This window comes from Scyliorhinus canicula, chromosome 2 (genome assembly GCF_902713615.1).
Source record: "Scyliorhinus canicula chromosome 2, sScyCan1.1, whole genome shotgun sequence".
In the NCBI taxonomy this organism is placed as follows: domain Eukaryota; kingdom Metazoa; phylum Chordata; class Chondrichthyes; order Carcharhiniformes; family Scyliorhinidae; genus Scyliorhinus; species Scyliorhinus canicula.
In genome coordinates this window covers 63,970,475-63,987,894 of record NC_052147.1, presented here as the reverse complement: position 1 = coordinate 63,987,894, position 17,420 = coordinate 63,970,475, and the positions used below count along the sequence as shown (strand labels likewise).

The 17,420-nt window shown below is 51.3% G+C and overlaps 1 protein-coding gene across 1 annotated transcript in view; it reads right to left on the bottom strand.

Moving 5' to 3' along the window:
* Positions 1-17,420, bottom strand: part of kiaa0586 (KIAA0586 ortholog) — an 818,517-nt gene that overhangs the window by 42,402 nt on the left and 758,695 nt on the right. The gene's annotated exons all lie outside the window — the stretch shown is intronic.

Genomic DNA, 17,420 nt, shown 5'->3' with positions numbered 1-17,420 from the left:
GGGCGGGCAAACCGAACAGAGCGAAGATGGTGTTGAGGGCTTTGATGATGGTGGCAGACGTCATGTCGGGGCATGGGACGGCAAAGGGGAATCGGGAATATTCATTGACCACAGTGAGGAAGTACATGTTGTGGTTGGTGGCGGGTAGGGGCCCTTTGAAGTCCACGCTGAGGCGTTCAAAGGGGCGGGAGGCTCCCCAGGCACGCACGGTCTGGCCGGTAGAAGTGCAGCTTACAATCCGCGCAGACCTGGCAGTCTCTGGTGATCGCACTGACTTCCTCGATGGGAGTAGGGCAGGTTGCGGGCCTTGATGAAGTGGTAAAAACGGGTGACTCCTGGATGGCAGGGTCTGGAGTCGGTCCACTTGTGCGTTGGCACATGTACCTCGTGATAGGGTATCGGGGGGCTTGTTGAGCTTGCCGGGGCAATACAAAATCACATAGTTGTAGTTGGAGAGCTCGATTCCCCACCTCAAGATTTTATCGTTTTTGATCTTGCCCCACTGCGTGTTGTTAAACATGAAGGCAACCGACCGTTGGTCAGTGAGGAGAGTGAATCTCCTGCCGGCCAGGTAATGTCTCCAATGCCACACAGCTTCAACGATGGCTTGGGCCTCCTTTTCAACGGAGGAGTGCCGAATTTCGGAGGCATTGAGGGTGCGGGAAAAGAATGCCACGGGCCTGCCTGCCTAGTTGAGGGTGGCGGCCAGAGCGACGTCTGGTGCATCGCTTTCGACCTGGATGGGGAGCGTCTCGTCAACTGCGTGTATCGCGGCCGTGGCGATGTCGGCCTTGATACGGTTGAAGGCCTGGTGAGCCTCGGCTGTCAGGGGAAAAACGGTGGATTGAATGAGTAGGCGGGCCTTGTCCGCATAGTTTGGGACTCATTGGGCGTAATATGAAAAGAACCCCAGGCATCGTTTGAGGGCCATGGGGTAGTGGGGGAGAGGGAGTTCCATGAGGGGGCACATGCAATTGGGGTCGGGCCCCAGAACTCTGTTCTGGACCACATAGCCAAGGATGGCTAATCAATTCATGCTCAACACGCACTTCTCCTTGTTATAAGCAAGGTTGAGGAGAGTGGCGGTGTGGAGGAATTTGGCAAGGTTGGCGTCAAGGTCCTGCTGGTCGTGGCCGCAGGTGGTGACATTGTCCAGGTACGGGAAAGTGGCCCGCAGTCAACCATTCGGCCCATCTCCCGTTGGAAGACCGAGACCCCGTTGGTGACACCGCAGGGAACGCTAAAAAAGTAGTAAAGGCGGCCATCTGCTTCGAACGCAGTGTATGGGCGGTCCGCCTTATGGATGGGAAGCTCGTGGTAGGCAGATTTCAGGTCCACTGTCGAGAAGACCCGGTACTGTGCAATGTGATTGACCATATCAGATATGCGTGGGAGGGGGTACGCGTCGAGTTGTGTGTACCGATTGATGGTCTGACTGTAGTCAATGACCATCCCGTTTTTCTCCCCGGTTTTCACCACTACCACTTGGGCTCTCCAGGGGCTGTTGCTGGCCTCGATGATACCTTCCTGAAGCAGCCGCTGGACTTCAGACCCGATGAAGGTCCTGTCCGGGCGCTGAACCGTCTGCTCCTGGTGTCGACGGGTCTGCAATCCGGGGTTAGGTTTACAAAAAGGGAAGGCGGGTCGACCTTAAGGGTCGCGAGGCCGCAAACGGTAAGGAGTGGTAGGGGCCCGTCAAATTTAAGGGTTAGGTTCTGGAGGTTGCACTGTAAGTCCAGGCTGAGTAGCAAGGCAGCACAGAGGTTGGGGAGGACGTAGAGACGGAAGCCGCTGAACTCCACGCCCTGGATGGTGAGGTTGGTGATGCAGTACCCCCGGATCGCCACGGAGTGGGATCTGGAGGCCAGGGAGATTCTCTGGTTAGCAGGGTGTACCGCGAGGGAACAGCGCCTTATCATATCGGGATGAATGAAGCTCTCAGTGCTCCCGGAGTCCAGCAGGCAGGAGATCTCGTGCCCGTCGACCTTCACCTTTGTCGAAGCGGTCGTGAGGTTATGCGGTCGAGACTGGTCACTCATGACCGAGGCGAGACGCGGCTGGTCATCGGCGATTGCAGGCGATGAGTGGTCTGAGGCGGGTAAGATGGCAGCACCCACGGGCCGCACGTGTCCTGGGGGAGGCAAGATGGCGGAGGCCATTGGTTCTGAGGTAGGCAAGATGGTGGCGCCCACGGGCCGCACGTGTTGTGAGTCGAGCAAGATGGCGCGCCCACGGGCCGCATGTGGTCCGAGGAAGGAAATTGGCGGCGCCCACTGGCCACATGTGGGGGGTGCCGGGACAATAGCGGCGATTGAGCGGGCCTGGCATACTGCAGTAAAATGTCCCTTCTTGCCACAGGCCTTGCAGAGGGCGATCCGTGCCGGGCAGCGCTGCCGGGGTATTTTGACTGTCCACAGAAGGAGCTTTTGAGTCCCCCGGGGTAGATTGGCTGCCGCGCGGCGCAGGCGTGGAGTTGGCTGGGGACCGTCGCTGATGGGGTCAGTAATGGGGTGGCCGTCGGCGGGGTCCACAATGCACGGGGGGGGGGGGTGAGCCACGCGGTCAGGGGCATAGGTCAGAACGTTGCGTGAGGCGACCGTAAACGAGAGCGCTAGTTTTTTTGGTCGCCGTGAGGTCAAGCGTGGCCCATTCTAAGAGGCACTGGCGAATGTAGTCAGACCCTATGCTCGTAACGGACGCGTCTCGAATCAGCACGTTCGAGTGTTCAGTGGCCGAAATGGCCTGGCAGTCACAGTCTCTAACTGGAGCGAGCAGGGCACGCCAGAAATCTTCCACAGACTCACCGGGAAGTTGGCGCTGCGTGGATAGGAGATGCCTGGCGTAGATTTTGTTAGTCCACTGAGCATAATTTTCCTTCAGTAGCGCCATGGCTTCTGCGTAGGCCGGCGCATCCTGGACGAGGGGAAAAACGTTGGAGCTCAGCCACGTGTACAGAATCTGGAGCTTCTGTGCTTCTGGGATTGCGTCTGGCACAGACCCGATGTAAGCTTCAAAACAGGTCTAGCCAATGTTCGAAGTCCTTTTTGGCATTGTCTGCTTGAGGATGCAGCTGCAAGCCATCCAGCTTGATGCGGAGGTCCATCTCTGAAAGATCTTCTGTGTAATAAATTGATGCACTATCAATTACGATGAGACAAGAGTAGAATGTAATCGAGGCTTTATTACACAGAGATGTGTGGCCTCCTACAGCAGCTGACGAAATGGCTGCTGTACGGGTAGCACACATATTTATACTCTGCCTACTGGGCGGAGCCAGTAGGCAGGGATCTATCCCCGTACCTGTAGTACAGGGATCTTACCGTAAAACCCATATATATGCAGTATATACATCAGTGGTGACTACCACAATTTGGATGAATTATTTTCAGCAATAAATTACTGCGGTGCACGGGACTATTCCTCTATTTTATTTGTTCACGGGATGTGGGCGTCGCAGGCTGGGCCAGCATTTACTGCTCATCCCTAATTGCCCTTGAGGGGGCAGTTAAGAGTCAACCACGTTGCTGCCGATCTGGAGCCAGACCAGGTACGGTTGGCAGATCTCCATCCCTAAAGGACATCAGTGAACGAGATGGCTTTTTATAACAATGGTCATCATTTTAATTCCAGATTTTTAATGAATTCAAATTTCACCATCTGCAGTGGCGGGATTTGAACCTGGGTCCCCAGAGCAGTACCCTGGGTCTGGTTTACTAATCTCGTGACAATATCACTATGCCACCACCTTCCCAATAATTTTACAGAACAAATGTGAAAATTACCAGCTTGAAAAGACATCAGACATTACATTTATGCAATGCTACTACTATTGTCCATCGACCCAGACACGGCAGTGTCAGTACATTAAGCATTCTGCTCTCTCCAAAAACCTTTTCATTTGTTCCATGGGGTTTAGTGTTTTGTTACAAAGCTGCCTTAAAAGGTAATGCAAAGATGTGGAAAGACCTAGCTGTGTAGAATAAGGCCATTCGGCTCATCAAGTCTGCATGAAGAGCACTCTACTTACGCCTACTCCCCCGTGCTATCCCCATAACCCTACGTATTGATATGGCCAATCCACCTAACCTGCACCTCTTTGGACTTTGGGAGGAAACTGGAGCTCTTGGAGGAAACCCACGCAGACACAGGGAGAAAGTGCAAACTCCACACAGACACCCAAGGCCAGAATCGAACCCAGGTCCCGGGTGCTGTGAGGCAGCAGTGCTAACCACTGTGCCGTCCAGTGTAGCTCTGTTTCCCTGGTCCACATTTCCTTCAAGCGAGGATCCCCTGTTGGGGATGCAAGAATGGTGAAATTCCCTTATGGTTTCAACTTTTATTTTAAAACCATGAAATCAAAGTTGTAAATCACTGCAGTTCTGCTTGCAATTTAAATTGCTCACAGAGGTCATATTTTATTTATTAATAGCACAGAAATGTGATGAGAGTAATGCCTTGATATAGCTTCATCCTGGGAGTAGCCCAATACCCCAGCTATGGCACTCACAGCCTTGATACACATTCAAGCTCTGATACTCCCAATGTGTAATGGTTACAGCCATTTTGTGGGCTGCAAAGTGGAGCAGCTCATGGCTGCAAATGCTGTCTTCTTAAGCACATTGCCTGTTGCAGGAGCATGTGAAATGGCACTTGCAGTCTCCATGGAGACGTTTAGACTGAAAATGCATCAATCACTTACCTGCAGAGTTATGTGACGGCAAGGAGGCAGGGTAAGAATATAAAGTAGGTAGAATCACAACAGCTATGATTTTATCTCAAGAAAAATTACAAATGGTTCCAGTGAAAAATAGAGTAAGAAGAATACGATTCTTGGCTTAATTTAGCCCAGTGTGTAGCTCTCTCAGCTTTGAGTTCTGAAATGTGAACATGTAATACCAGCTGACATTCCAATATAATACTGAGGGCGTGCTGTATTGTCAGAGGTGCTGCCCAGTGGACGGTTCTTTTTTAAAATAAATTTAGAGTACCCAATTATTTTTTCCAATTAAGGGGCAATTTAGCGTGGCCAATCCACCTAGCCTGCACATCTTTTGGGTTGTGGGGGTGAAACCCACGCAGACATGGGGAGAATGTGCAAACTCCACACGGACAGTGACCCAGGGCCGGGATTCGAACCTGGGTCCTCAGCGCTGTAGGCAGCAATGCTAACCACTGTGCCACCGTGCTGGCCCCAGTGGACTGATTCTTAAACCTTCATCTGCCTGTCTTGGTGAATCAAGCCGACAATGAAAATCACATCATTATTCAAGGAAAAGCTGGAAGTTTTCTCTGTCCCCCCAACCTATATTCCTCCTCCAGCCAACACTAACAAAAACAGATTAACTAGTCACTCATTTAATTGGTGTTTAAGGCATCGTGCCATGTACGATATGGCTGCTGGGTTCATCAATATGACAGTCATTCCATATCAAAGCAATTTGAAACTCTTCAAAGAGATGTGATAAAGTTTTATCTAAATTCAAGCCTATACCCAAAGCTAATAACATTAAATTCAGTAGTTTGAAAAATATACTGTCTAGGATTAAAATTGAGTGCACTAGGGTAGTGTGGATGGGAGAGGGGCGGGCTTGAGCAGTATGGTTGATTGAAGTATGGTTTTTATGTTGATGTTTGCACATTTTTGCCTTCTTTGCTTTTTTCTTGTGTTGTTATCTGTAACTGTTTACAATGCCGAAAAATACCTCAATAAAATTGTTTGAGAAAAAAAAATTGAGTGCACTGAACAAATGAAAATGAGAGTGCAGTCCGTCAAAATGACAGTTCTCCCGAGGTTCTTGTTCCTTTTTCAGTGTTTGCCCATCTTTATCCCTAGGGCCTTTTTTAGAAGGGTGACTAGCAGCATCATGAGCTTTGTTTGGGCGCATGGGACCCCGAGGGTGAAGAGGGTCTTCTTGGAGCGGGGTAGAGATGGAGGGGGCTGGCGTTACCCAATCTCTCGGGGTATTATTGGGCGGCCAATGTGTCGATGGTGCGCAAGTGGGTAATGGAGGGGGAGGGGGCAGCATGGAAACGGATGGAGAGGGCGTCCTGTGGAGATACAAGCCTGGGGGCCCTGGTAACGGCGCCGTGGCCGCTCCCTCCTCCGAGGTATACCACGAGTCCGGTGGTGGCGGCTACCCTCAAGATTTGGGGGCAGTGGAGGCGACATAGGGGAGAAGTGGGGGGCTCGATGGAGGCTCCGTTAAGGGGGAACCATAGGTTCGTCCCGGTGAACATTGATGGGGGATTTCAGGGTTGGTACAGAGCGGGCATCAGACAGCTGAGGGACCTGTTTATTGATGGGAGGTTTGCGAGCCTGGGGGAGTTGGAGGAGAAATTTGGGCTCCCCCCGGGGAACATGTTCAGGTATCTGCAGGTAAAGGCATTTGCTAGGCGGCAGGTGGAGGGATTCCCTTCACTTCCCGCGAGGGGGGTGAGCGACAGGGTGCTTTCGGGGGTCTGGGTCGGAGAGGGGAAGATATCTGATATCTACAAGGTTATGCAGGAGGCGGAGGAGGCGTCAGTAGAGGAGCTGAAAGCTAAGTGGGAGGGGAACTGGGGGAACAGATCGAAGACGGGACATGGGCTGATGCCCTGGAGAGGGTTAATTCTTCCTCCTCGTGTGCGCGGCTTAGCCTCATCCAATTCAAGGTGCTGCACCGGGCCCACATGACTGGGACGAGGATGAGTAGGTTCTTTGGGGGTGAAGACAGGTGTGTCAGGTGCTCGGGGAGTCCAGCGAACCATGCCCATATGTTCTGGGCATGCCCGGCACTGGAGGAGTTCTGGAAGGGGGGTGGCGAGGACGGTGTCGAGGGTGGTGGGATCCAGGGTCAAGCCAGGATGGGGACTCGCGATTTTTGGGGTTGGGGTGGAGCCGGGAGTGCAGGAGGCGAAAGAGGCCGGTGTGCTGGCCTTTGCGTCCCTAGTAGCCCGGCGAAGGATCTTGCTACAATGGAAGGATGCGAGGCCCCCAAGCGTGGAGACCTGGATCAATGACATGGCGGGTTTCATTAAGCTAGAGAAGATCAAATTCGCCCTGAGAGGGTCGGTACAAGGGTTCTTTAGGCGGGTGGCAACCTTTTCTCGACTTTCTGGCTCAACGATAGGGTACGGGGACAGTAGCAGCAGCAACCCGGGGGGTGGGGGGGAAGGGGGAGGGAAAAGGGTCTGGGGGGGGGGGCGGACGATGACTATGTTTGTTTATTTAATTTAAATTTATTTTAAGTTCTTCTGTTGTTCATTGGGGTTGGGGGGGTGGGGGATGGGATACATGCGTCGATACGGTCTGGGGGTGTTACAGTTATTATGGGTTATTTTGTTGCATTTCATTGTTTGTCGTTACGTTTTATATTTTCTGTAAAAAATTCCAATAAAAATTATATTAAAAAAAAAGAAAAAATGAAAATGAAAGTTGCCATGGTCTCCACAGACCATAGGCTGCTCTCAACTTTTGAGAGCGAGCTGACTGGTGGTGATTTAACCTGAGGATCACCATACCTCAGGTAAGGGGCAAGGTTGAGAAGGTGGGGCCTTCATGGATAACCTCAGCCAGTTCGGGAATTGAACCCACGCTGTTAATGTCGCTCCACATCACGGACCAGCTGTATCGCCTGAGCTAACTGAGATGGGGTGTGTTACTTATATAAATCTCAAAAAGCTTCAGTTTGGCAATATATGCAGGACAATTTCTAATGTATTTAGTGAAGGTATAAAATGAATTACAATATGTTCACAAATATTATGCTTTCCCTTGCAGAACTTTGTACATTAACAACACCCCATTTGTATCTGTTCTCAGCCATGCCACAACTAAGATGGGAAGGAGCAGATATGCTCGCAGGCTTCGACCAACTGCACTCCAGAGCCAAACACAGGAGGCTAGGAGACAGATCAAGCTGACTTTTATGCAGCTTTCCCCTTTCACCTGGTGCTCAGCTCCTCCTCTCAACAGCACAGCTAAGACCTAGACCGGCAGTGCAGACAATCACAGGCAAGAGAACCTGTGACCTACCAGGCGTATCCTGTGTTTTCAAAATTGCTGATAAGAAATGTTATTACTCTGATTTTTTTTTTAAACTGAAGTGCTGTGGCAGATGAGTTATGGAGCAGTCGGTTTTTTGCAGCATTTTGCTTCAGACCAGATGTCACCTTAGGGACACACTGCTGACAGGAAATCACAATCAGCGGCAAACATACAAATGACAAGAATTTGGAAAACCCACAGAAAGCTGGAGTGGCAGCAGTTAAATATCAGATTTCTTCAGCGGTAGTTATTAAAACTTTTTCCTTGTCCCACAGTGCAGCATATTTGCTGTTTTTACGGTAAAGCCATGATACAGTTGACTGCAGCTGCCATCCTGTGGTGATGAAGAATATAGCAACTGAAAATAATCTTTAGACTGCTCTCCAGTGAACAGAGAAGGTTATTAGAATACCATTTCCTTTGTGTGTGCTGCCTGTAGTACAATGACCAAGGAAAAATAATAGTAAGCAATATAGAAATTTAAAACTTTTATTTTGAGCATGAAGGAAAACTGACTGATTTAATGGTCCTGAACACCCATGGCTGATTCAACATTAATGTAGTCTGCCCCTGGACATCTGTGCAGGAGTAGGCCATTCAGCCCCTCAAATCAGTTCAATTAGATCATGGCTTAATCTAGATCTGCATTCCATCTACTTCCTTTGCCTAAATTCAACACGTGCACCTGATAACAAAGCTGGAATCCAGGTACCCTGAGTCCAAGCCTTGTGCAGCTTTTGCACGTTGTCACAAAGGGTCAGTGCACGGCCTGCGACTCCCTACGCTGGGAAATTCATGTGCCTGGACGCCAGGCGGACCCAATGCAGGATTGGTAGATAAACACCTGGTCAAATCAGGGGTATTCAGTCCTAACAAAAGTGCGGCCCACTTGAGGCTCAAACCCCTGCAGATTAATTGGGCTAAATATATACCATTGAAGTGGGCCCTTATAGAGGCTGAGAGGGTAATTGATCATTCTTTCCAGAGTGGAAGACTGGCACATCCCTGATTCAGGAATTTTTGTGCTGGATTTTCTGGTCTTCCTGTAATGGTCAATGCACCAAGTGTAGTATGGTGCCTACCACACGTATGCAAATAAGGGAACATCCCCTTAATCCTGTAATCACTGCCAGGATCAGTGGCGGAGTTTCCTTATAGATGCAGTCTATGATTTAAGATGCCACAACCCAAAGATGTGCAGGCTCGGTGGATTGGCCACACTAAATTGCCCCTTAATTGGAAAGATGAATTGGGGGCTCTAAATTTATTTTTTTTTAAATAAGATGCCAGTGCATTATCTCGAATGGAAAATATTTTGCATCAAAAACGCTCTCCCTAATTAAGAATGATTTAACCTAAGTAATATCAGTGCATAAATAAGTTTGCTTTAAAAGAGAAAATGTAACAGAAAGAAGTTAGCTAAATGTGTACTTCCCACAGTGATTTATTCTGCTTTGCAATGTATCCCTGCACCTCACTTGGTTATTAACACGTTGTAAACCTTTTTAACAAATATACCATTACAGACAGGAAGTGCTCAACCACCTAGTTGCCTGCAAATTACAATAAATAAAGGCAGCCACTCTGTCACCTCCATTAGTGTGTGTGTGTGTGGGTGGAGGCCAGAAGCTGCAGTGAAAATACAGGACCTACAAGGCATACACATGGAGCACTACATAATACTCAGCATCATTTCTTGCTCCATAAATTGTGGTTTACCGAGACAGCAAAACAAAATGAATGCAAATCATACAAAATCATAACAGTTTTTAAAAGCTCATGGCATATGGTCCTGCTTTCTGCACATTTTGATTATCTCCAATATTGTATTTTGTGAACTGCATGGCCAGAATTTAATGATGGCAGCAGGACCCAGAGTTGTCCAATTAAGGACAGCTATCCATCCCAAAATCTGACAGCTGATTGGAGGATCTCCAGCTCATCAGTGCCACTGGGGGCAGTGGCCTGGGCGGGCTGAGCCTGAGGTAGGAGGACACATCCCAAAGAGAAAATGTTGGAAAATCTCAGCAGGTCTGGCAGCATCTGTAGGGAGAGAAAAGAGCGAACGTTTCGAGTCCAGATGACCCTTTGTCAAAGGTGGACGTAAGGGTACAAAGTTGAGTCCTTTGCTGAGAACAGCACGCTCATCCTCAGAGAGGGGAAGGGACTTAAGTGTACAATGCTGAGTCCTTTGGACACATCAATGGACATGAGCCCTCATAGCCAGGTGAGTGATACCTGGGGGTGAGAGCCAGTCAGGCAGGCCCTGGCAAATGGAAGGTGTGGAAGGGAGGGCAGGTGCGGGCAGGCGACACTGTTGCCGCAGGGCAGCCACTGTCACCTCGAGAAGGCCCTCCATGGGCCAAAGTTTTCTGAAAATGGAGGGCTGCCCGCTGCAGAGACTGCCAGGCCGTCTCCCCACATGCCAGAGGGCAGGAAGCGCACCCACTGCCGGCGAAAAGCAAGGAGAGTTGGGAAAAATCCCTCAAATGGCTACTGAAATGGCTTAGTTGGCTTATGGGTAGGAATAACTGTCCTCTACCTTTCTCGCCACTGATAAAATGGCAACAGAAAAACAACAGGCACTCCACCCACCCGCCTTCCGACATACCGATCTGAGTCACTGCCCATCCACACAGAGCTTGTAAAATCCCATACCATGTTTCCTGAATCATGCACTTGTGCTTCCTGGCCTCGTATGCCTGGCTGAGACTGCACAGATTCCTTAACTTTCTCAACATTTTTCCAGCAGAGGCCCCTTGTCCTAATATTGCAATCATCTTCCTTCCCATTACCCACTGCTCAAAACCATTGCTGTCCACTTTGTTTTTTGGCCTGTGTGGTAAACCACTGTTACACCTGTATTAGGTGATGTAAGGTAGGACCTGTACTACAGGTTCGCCGGTAGTCCCTGACTGCTGGCTCCGCCCAGTAGCAGAGTATAAATATGTGTGTCCTCATTCAGCAGCCATTTCGCCAGCTGCTGTGGGAGGCCACACATCTTAGAGCAATAAAATCTCAGTTGTATCCAACTCTAGTCTTTGTACAATTGATCATGCATCAATTTATTGCTCTAAGTTTTTCTAAAGGATGGACCTCCGAATGAAACCAGATCGCCTGCAGCTGGATCCACAATCAAGCGATGCCAAAAAGGACTTTAATCACTGGCTAGCTTACTTCGAGGCGTATATCAACTCAGCGACCACCCCTGTTCCGGAAGCCATGGCACTCCTCAAAGAAAGCTACGCACAGAAAACGAATACGCTCTTCGCCAGGCACATGCTCGCCACTTGCTCTCAACTCCCTGGTGAGTCCATGGAAGACTTCTGGCGGGCCCTAATCCCATTCGTCCGGGACTGTGACTGTCAGGCCGTTACGGCCACCGAACATTCCAACCTTCTTATGCGGGAGGCGTTCGTAACGGGGATTAGGTCGGACCTCATACGTCAAAGACTGTTAGAAGGGACCACGCTCGACCTAGCTGAAACAAAGAAGCTAGCCCTCTCCATGATGGTCGCCTCACGTAACATCCAGGCCTACCCCACCAGCCGCGCGGCCCACCCCTCCTACGCATCGTGGACCCCACAGACGGCCGCCCCAGCGGGGGCCTTACCCAGCCAGTATGCCTGCGCTACACGCCAGCCCACGCACCCCAGGGTCTCCGGTGTTTCTTCTGCGGCCAGCAGAAGCACCCTCGCCAACGTTGCCCGGCACGTGCTGCCCTTTGCAAGGCCTGCGGCAAAAAGGGGTACTTCGCCGCAGTGTGCCAGGCACGTGCAGTCGCTATCGCCCCCACCCCTCTAGACTACACACAATGGGCGCCGTCATCTTCATCTCCCCGGACCACACGCAGCCAGTGGGCACCGCCATTTCCTCCACCCCCCTGTCCACGTGCGGCTCATGGGTGCCGCCATCTTGTCCAACCACTGCAACATGTGGCCCATGGGTACCGCCATTTTGTCCCCCGCAGGAACTTCAGGCGCCGCTATCTTGTCTCCCCCACGGGACATGGACACCGACAGCATTCCAGGACCTGGGCCCCCAGGCTCCCCATCCTCCGACGTCAGCAACGACCGACCACGACGCGCCTCAGTGACGATCGACCAGTCTCATCCGCACAACCTGGTCACCGCATCGACCAGTGTGAAAATCAACGGCCACGTGACCTCTTGCCTGCTGGACTCTGGGAGCACTGAAAGCTTCATACACCCAGATACGGTAAGGCGCTGCTCCCTCGCGGTCCACCCCGCCAACCAAAGAATTTCCCTGGCCTCCGGATCCCATTCCGTCACGATCCGGAGGTTCTGCATGGTCACATTCACGGATCAGGGCTTAGAATTCAGCGGCTTCGTCAATCTAACCCCGGATTGCAAACCCGTCACCACCAGGAGCAGATGGTACAGCACCCAGGACAGGACCTTCATCAGGTCCGAGGTCCAGCGGCTGCTTCGGGAGGGCATTATCGAGGCCAGCAACAGCCCCTGGAGAGCCCAAGTGGTAGTCATTAAAACTGGGGAGAAACACAGAATGGTCGTGGACTACAGCCAGACCATCAATCGGTATACGCAGCTCGACGCGTACCCCCTCCTACGCAGATCTGATATGGTCAATCAGATTGCACAGTACTGGGTCTTCTCAATGGTAGACCTCAAATCCGCCTACCTCCAGCTCTCCATTCGTAAATCGGACCATCCATACACCGCTTTCGAGGCGGACGGTCGTCTCTACCACTTCCTCAGAGTTCCCTTCGACGTCACTAACGGGGTCTCGGTCGTCCAAAGTGAGATGGACCGGTACGGTTTGCGGGCCACCTTCCCGTACCTAGACAACGTAATCATCTGCGGCCATGACCAGCAGTACCACGATGCCAACCTCGCCAAATTTCCCCACACCACCACTCTCCTCAACCTCACCTACAACAAGGAGAAATGCGTGTTTAGCACGACCCGCTCAACCATCCTTGGTTATGTGGTCCAGAACGGAGTTCTGGGGCCCGATCCCGACCGCATGCGCCCCCTCATGGAGCTACCCCTCCCTCACTGCCCCAAGGCCCTCAAACGCTGCCTGGGGTACTTCTCCTACTAAGCCCAGTGGGTCCCAAACTATGTGGACAAGGACCGCCCACTCATTCAGTCCACCCACTTTCCCCTGACGGCCGAGGCACAACAGGCCTTCGCCCGCATCAGAGCCGATATCGCCAAGGCCGGGATGCATGCAGTAGGCGGGACGCTGCCCTTTCAAGTGGAAAGTGACACATCAGACGTCGCCCTAGCTGCCACCCTCAACTAGGTAGGCAGACCCGTGGCATTCTTTTCCCGCACCCTTCATGCCTTAGAAATTCAGCACTCATCCGTCGAAAAAGAGGCCCAAGCTATCGTTTAAGCTGTGCGGCATTGGAGGCATTACCTGGCTGGCAGGAGATTCACTCTCCTCACTGACCAACGGTCGGTAGCCTTCATTTTCAATAACACGCAGTGGGGCAAGATCAAAAACGATATAATCTTGCGGTGGAGGATCGAGCTTTCCACCTATAATTATGAGATTTTGTATCGCCCCGGCAAACTCAACGAGCCTTCAGATGCCCTATCCCGAGGTACATGTGCCAGCGCACAAGTAGACCGACTCCGGGTCCTGCACGACAGCCTTTGTCACCCGGGAGTAACTCGTCTGTACCATTTTGTCAAGGCCCGCAATCTGCCCTACTCCATCGAGGATGTACAGACAATCACCAGGGACTGCCAGGTCTGTGCGGAGTGCAAGCCGCACTTCTACCGGCCGGACCGTGCGCGCCTGGTGAAGGCCGCCCGCCCCTTTGAGCGCCTCAGCATGGATTTCAAAGGGCCCCTCCCCTCCACCGACCGAAACACGTATATTCTCAGTGTGGTCGATGAGTACTCCAGATTCACCTTCGCCATCCCATGGCCCGATAAGACGTCTGCCACCGTCATCAGAGCCCTAAACAGTATCTTCGCTCTGTTCGGTTTCCCCGCCTATATCCACAGTGACAGGGGATCCTCATTCATGAGCGATGAGCTGCGTCAGTTCCTGCTCAGTAGGGGTATCGCCTCCAGCAGGCCGACCAGCGACAACCTCCGGGGACACGGGCAGGTAGAGAGGGAGAACGGGACGGTATGGAGGGCCGTCCAGCTGGCCCTACGGTCCAGGAACCTCCCAGCCTCTCGCTGGCAGGAGGTCCTCCCTGCTGCACTACGCTCCATTTGGTCACTGCTGTGCACCGCTACTAACAACACGCCCCATGAACATCTCTTTGCCTTCCCCAGGAAGTCCACATCCTGGGTGTCGCTCCCGACTTGGCTCGCAGCACCAGGGCCAGTTCTGCTCTGTAGGCACGTCTGACTCCACAAGGCAGACCCGTTGGTGGAAAGGGTGCAGTTGCTCCATGCCAACCCCCAGTATGCCTACGTGGCGTACCCCGACGGCTGCCAAGATACTGTCTCCCTCAGGGACCTGGCACCAGCAGGCACCAGACACACACACCTCCCCGGCCTGGGCCACCCTCCCCTCCCCCTGCACTCCCAGCATTAACCCCACCAGGACCATCCGTCCTTCCCCTGCCCACGCCCGAGGATGAAGAGGATTTCGGCACGCTCCCGGAGTCACCGAACATCAGGCCAGCACCGATATCGCCCCCACCGCTGCGCCGATCCCAGCGGAACATCAAGGCACCGGATCGGTTAAATCTCTAACTGGCACCAGACTTCAAAAGACATTTTTTTTCTCTGATCAAATACTGTAAATATAAATTCATCGCTGTATATAGTTCTCCACCACCCCCGCCGGACTCGATTTTAACAGGGGGTGAATGTGGTAAACCACTGTTACACCTCTATTAGGTGATGTAAGGTAGGACATGTACTACAGGTTCGCCGGTAGTCCCTGCCTACTGGCTTCGCCCAGTAGGCGGAGTGTAAATATGCGTGTCCTCATTCAGCAGCCATTTCACCAGCTGCTGTGGGAGGCCACACAACTTAGAGCAATAAAGCCTCAGTTATATCCAACTCGAGTCTTTGTACAATTGATCGTGCATCAGCCTGTTTAATTTCAAGTACTCTGATACATGATTGGGGGCAGTGACACTTTTGGAATGTTTACTTTCCTCTGCATCTCCTATTCCAATTTGCCCATCTGTATCTTCTACCCTGCATTTCCAGTTTCAGCTCCTTTGTTCATTATAAATGCTGTTAGCATTCTGCTCATGCAGCCTGGTAGAAACCTGCAAAGATTTGAATAACTAGGCAATTTAATGAATTGCAGGAAAATCTGCCCAGACTGCATATGGGACCAAGTCTCACTGTAGGAATAGGAGCAGCAGCACTACACTGAGGCAGAGAAAAGGTTAATTGGCTTTTCCATCCAGGAATGCAGCTCTTGCATTCCTATTCAAGAATAGATTGAACCTCCAGCAGTATCAGTAAGTAAATTCTCCATCAGCTGCGGCACTGAGATATAGAAATACTGAAAGGTTCCAGTTCAATCTCTGGCCTCTGCTGTTTAGCCAGAATGGGGATGGGAGCACTCAATTGATCTCATGCCCTAGACTGGAGAGGAAAATTAAAAAAGATTAAGCTACTGATTCCCACACATCTCTGTAGCTGAGATATCACGCGCTTTGGGGGGAGCTACACGCGAGTGTTTGGCAACTGTTGGATTATACCCCAGCATTATTCAGGGACCGTAGCAGGGGAGGAGATCATTTGCTGTGGGCGATTCTCTCGTCGCATTGCAAACAGTGCAAATCCCGCTAAGTTGGGAAAATTCTGGGAGATACCCGAAATGGGATTTGTGCCGGGCACCAGTTTCTGATGCTCCTGGCCCATTCCAGCCAGTGTGATCTGGTTGACGTTCTCGCTGGGCTTGAACCATATTTCCAGATTTAAATCCTTATTTAAATATGCAGGATCTGTTTATAGCCAGAATCTCCCGCGCCTGCAGTTCTCACACCCGCTGGCGCAGTATGAAGACGGCACAAATCACGACTGGTCTCCACAAACGGAGGCCAGGGGTGATGACTATGCCAGGGAGCTCGGAGGCCAATGTAACCACTAGGTGATCAGGGACATGGCAGGGCAGTGATTTGGCACTAGCTCACTGGCAGTTCCACCAGCGTGGCACTGCCAACAGGCAGGGCCTGAAGGGGGGCATTGTGGCATGGCAAAGTGGGGCGGGGGGGGGACCACTGGTACCAGCAATTGGGGAGGTGGCCTAATGCTGCCGGTTGGGGGTGGGGCGGGGATCTGATGTCAGCGGTGGGGTGGGGGGAGGTTTGGAACATTAATCTTAAATCGGGGTGCCCTTTTTAAGCCGACCTGCCAACGTCTTCAGGTCCCTCATTCCAGGCGCAGTTTACCCCAACTTTCAAAATAAATTTTAACTGTGGGTAGATTGCGATCTGGATCATGCCAAAGTACCCGGCGGGAATCGCCCCATGTTTCCCGCCCAAAACCACACGTAGAAATCTTTTGGGGCAATTGTGCCCAGTGATTTTAAAAAAGCTGTCCTTCCAACGTTCCTTCTAACTCTTTTCGATGTGCAAGAGCAATTTATTTAAATGTGCAGCTCCATGAAATTATTTTGCTTGGCTGCACACCCATGGGAATTTATAGGGGCTGACTTGTGCATGGCCTGTGTGGAGACTTTTGGGTCACTGTGAGGCCACACAACTTAGAGGAAACATTAGTTGCAGCCAAATAGAAACAGTTTGGCATCGATTTTCGGCATGGCGGAGAGGCTCTCTGTCGAGGCGGAAATCCCAGAAATAGCCGAAAATGCTAAGTCTCACCCCCGGATCCAACATTTCAAAAGGTACCATTTGGGGGACGTAAGACATTGGAGAGGTAAGGAATTCTTCAGGATTGTTAAATGTGAACATGATTATGTACTTTTTATGCACAAACACATCCACCTAGCAAGGAATTATACACTGCCAAGGAAGTGTTAAAGAGCTGTCCAACTGTCAAACCTGTCCAAGAAGTATCAAAGCTGTCAAACCTATAAAAGCTGTCCAACTGTCCAGGAAGTGTCAACGGTGTCAAGGAACTGTGCAAGGATACAAGCTGAGCTGGCATGGACGAAGTAAGGGCAAATGCTGGTGGGTGGGACGCATGGATTAGCACTAAGTTGGCATGGGGAGTGGGTGGAAGGACACTAAGAGAGACACAGTGGTGTGAGGAGCCATGCATTGGTAGAGGGATGGCATAAGACGGCATAATTTGGCTAAGATGGGGCATAGGGAATGTGTGGGAGGAGGAGGGGGGGGGAGGGAGGACTGGAGGAATGTTTTTGTTTTATTATCATTCATTAATGTATTTCAACATAGTGCTGGAGCACAGAAGCAAACCTTGTGCCCAGCCCACTTTCACACATGGTAGCCTGC